General features: G+C 47.6%; 1 pseudogene; it reads left to right on the plus strand.

The window, feature by feature from the left end:
- Positions 1-1,426: 1,426 nt before the first annotated feature.
- On the plus strand, positions 1,427-3,405 carry LOC144167861 (uncharacterized; annotated as a pseudogene).
- Positions 3,406-3,799: the final 394 nt, after the last annotated feature.

A 3,799-nucleotide genomic window follows, 5' to 3' on the forward strand; every position in this document is an offset into this window, starting at 1 on the left:
AGAATAGGCGCAGCTCGGAAGTAAATCGCTGCCAGTCAGTGAAGTCGCGCTCGTGGTTGTAGAACCACGTCCTCGCTACTTTTCTGAGGGAAAGGGAGACATTACGGAGCTTGAAGGCATCGTCCCACCGATTGAAGGAGCTGATTCGGTTGTATTCATCCAGCCAATCCTCGACGTCATCACCGGGAAGCCCAGTGAAGAAGGGAGGGTCCCGCTCGCGGCTGGTTACGAAGCACGGTGGAACGGCTGAACCCGCCGCGCTGGCTGGTTCAGATGTCATCGGCATGGCCTCTTGTGGTAAGCGACGACCTGAACGGAGCTCCAGGGGTAAGTCGGGGGTCGAGGTACGAAGGATCAGACCACTTTACCTCCACCACTTGTGAGGCACAGGCCAGGAGTCGTCGGGCACCGGTTTATTAAACTAATCCCGCAGAGAGCGACAGGCTAGCGAGCTCAGGTCGAGCGCAGAGATTCCAGAACATCCCGATGATGATAGCGTGGACGACGATATGCGCGGCGAGCGAGGCTGGTGGCACATAGCATCTGGCACATAGCCACTGAGGAGAATGTCCACATACGGCTGCTAATGTCTGCCTTAGTCATAGCTTACAATATATATATATATATATATATATATATATATATATATATATATATATATATATATATGAACATGTATATGAACATATGAACATGTATATTGTAGCGAAGAACCTAAACACCACAGGATGGACTCTTTCCCAGTGGCTATGTCCTGTCGTAGAATAGCAGTTGGTGGCCAATCTTCCGAGAAGGTTATGTGCCATGCAGCGCTTTCGGAAGGAGACGAAGTAAGTGCTCGCACAGCTCGGACCTCAGCGCCGGTTTGCTACGTTCGCTCGGGCTCTGCCTGACTAGACGACGTGACGATTTGCAGGTGTCAATAAACGTCACCATATATATATATATATATATATATATATATATATATATATATATATAAACTTACACAGAGCGCGAAAAAATAAGGTTAGTAGACACAGAGACACACGATAAAGACATAGAAAATAGAAACAAGCTTACTGACGTTTCAGCAAGAGGACTTCCTTTCTTCCTTTCTTCCTTCCCTTGCTGAAGAAAGGAAGCCCTCTTCCTGAAACTTCAGTAAACTTGTTTCTATTTTCTACGTCTTTATTGTGTGTCTCTGTCTCTGAAAGTTGTCTTCGCTGCGTGAATGTTATGTTAACAAAGGGTTAACGTGCAGCACAAGACGAGGGGCAGAGTCAACACCACCTAGATCAGTTCAGGCCTCTTCACTCCGGCGCGCCTTGGTGTGACATCTTTCCACCTTGCCCGAACCTCTCACGCCGTACAAGCAGCGTTTCGGCGTGTCCGGGCACGTTGACAGGAAAGGCGGAGTGCGAGCTCTCTCGAGAGAGCGAGCACCATGGTAGGCCGTAGCTGTGCAGCAGCGCCGTAAGTTATCCGAGTCCCCGACAGGTGGCGGTAGCCGTGACAATTATTTCAACCTCTGTAGTTGAACAAGACCGTGCCGTGCGCGTTGATCGCAGTGGCAGTAACCGCTTCTGCCAAATTTATTTCGTTGACAAATGTAACCTGAGACAGGGCCACTGTTGTGTACCCAATTGTCAAGGCAACTGGGACAATGGTCCGAAAGTGCGCTTGTTTTCTTTTCCGAAAGACGCCATTCGAAGAGCAGGTGGCAAGGGGTTGTGCGACGGAGCGACGTCGACGTGAGGCTGTTGAAAGACCGCAAGGTAAGCTGCGTCAAGCGTACCCCTTCAGAATGAATGAAATTTCTCGTTTTTATTCCAGGAGATGCTAATTGGTTGTTTTTTGTTCCGGTCACGCGCCGGTTTGCAAGCGTCACTTAAAGGCGGAACACCTGCGTACAACGTCAATGTATGCGTACCTGGATGGACGAACCATTGAAGCTCCCATGAAGTTGGCACGGCTAACTCCGCACGCCTTACCAGCCTTTTTTCCAGACTGCCCTTTGTATATCTTTGATTCGTGCACGTCGCGAGAAGAGCCTGAAGTGAAAAGAGAGCGGACTGAAAATGAGCTACTCCAGAAAGCCATACACTAGTCCCAAACAGTGTTTGAAAAAGAAGAAGAGCAGAACAAGGTTGGTAATCTGGGTTAACTGATTTCTCGGGTTAACGAGCGTCCAAATAAGACGTTTTGGTGTACACCAGCATTCGAGACGTGCGTCATCGTCGCCCACATCCAACCGACGTTGCAAGGCACGGTGATGCTTGTATCTGTGGTGGTGACAGAGCATCTGTCCGTTTCCGTGTATTTTAAGTGCGCTCCTTTGGTGTCGGATGATGTGTGCATTCCTGACAAATCCCTGGTGTCCGCGCGCTGGACAACCTTCTAGACAGCGTGGAGCGCTATTGTGAAAAGAAGGCCCATCACAGGAGGACAAGGTGGGAGGAGTGCTTAGGCTGGATTTATCCTTACTGGATGACATTTGTGATGATGAGCTGCGTGATGAAGAGAGGGCTGACGCACTAATTTGCTGAAGGAACACTGCAAGCTGCTGACAAAGAAGGGCAATGGTGTGCAGTATTCTGCAGAGGTTTTAGTTTTTAGCAGCATATTGCACACAATTTCTCCACAGACGTACAAGTTTTTTTGCCACAGCAACAAGTTTGTCTTGCCGCATGACACTATCATCAAGCGAGTTTGTGCTGCACATGACGTGAGCCCATAGAAAGAACAGTGCGAATGTTTTCTGAGGTACATTAGGCGCAGAGCAACCATTCTGAATACACATAAAAAATGTGACAGTAATGCTTGATGAAATACACCTCCAGCAGTTTTTTTTATTATAAAGGTAGCTGCCTGACAGGTTTTGCTGGGCATTGTTCGGAACCAGCAAAAACAGCGCATGTGTTCATGGTAAGGCCTTTGCTTTCGTCTTAAAAGATGTTGTTGATATCCTTCCGCTAACTCGTATCACAGCAATGGAGCTGCATGATTTTCTAAAGAAACTAATCATGAGGCTTGAAAGTGCTGGTCTGCATGTTGTTGGGGTCATAACAGAAACAATGCCATAAACAGGAAAATGATGTCTCTATTTAGCGAGCAAAATGAGCCAGGGATTGTTTTTCTTCATCCTGCCAAGCCGCAGCTGCCATTGTTGTGAACTGTTCACATGCTCAAGTGTATACGCAACAATTGACTCAATCAGAAGGTTCATAACAGGTCCTTTTTGTACCCTCTATCTGAAAGCTGGGGGAGGTTTGCGGACAAAAAAGCTTCGTTTACTTTTTCGAGGAAGCTGCACCAGGGTGAACAAAGCAAGCTTGCAAAGGTTGCCTATATTCAGACCTATACATTACTTTATTCAAGCCACCTAGAGCGTCAAAATGTGAAATTGGTTTTGAAAGCTTTTAACAGCTTTGTGTCATCAGCTTGGTAACTTGAAGCCCAGAAATTGCATTTGGCTGCACTGGAGGAAACCGCCACCTTTATTGATTTGATTGTGAGGTGGTGGATCATTGTGAATGTTAAGACTCCAGGAAAGGGGCACAGACCAAGTGATGTTTGGCAGCAGCCCGTGGAGGATGTGTATTTTTTGCAAGTTCAGTATCTTGATCAGTTCATAACGTGGCTTCACAGGTGGAGCCGGAGGGGAACCATGGCTGGTGGTTTCACAAAGGAGACCTACTTTGCTCTCCGGCTGATGTGTGCAAGCGGCTTGATTGAGCTGTCATAGTATTGCGTTGATGAGCTTGGCTTTAGGTACGTCCTTTTGGGGCAGTTTCAAACAGATTGCCTTGAAGCCAGG

Source organism: Haemaphysalis longicornis, unplaced genomic scaffold (genome assembly GCF_048455015.1).
Source record: "Haemaphysalis longicornis isolate Haplotype H1 unplaced genomic scaffold, Haemaphysalis longicornis Haplotype H1 scaffold_2, whole genome shotgun sequence".
In the NCBI taxonomy this organism is placed as follows: domain Eukaryota; kingdom Metazoa; phylum Arthropoda; class Arachnida; order Ixodida; family Ixodidae; genus Haemaphysalis; species Haemaphysalis longicornis.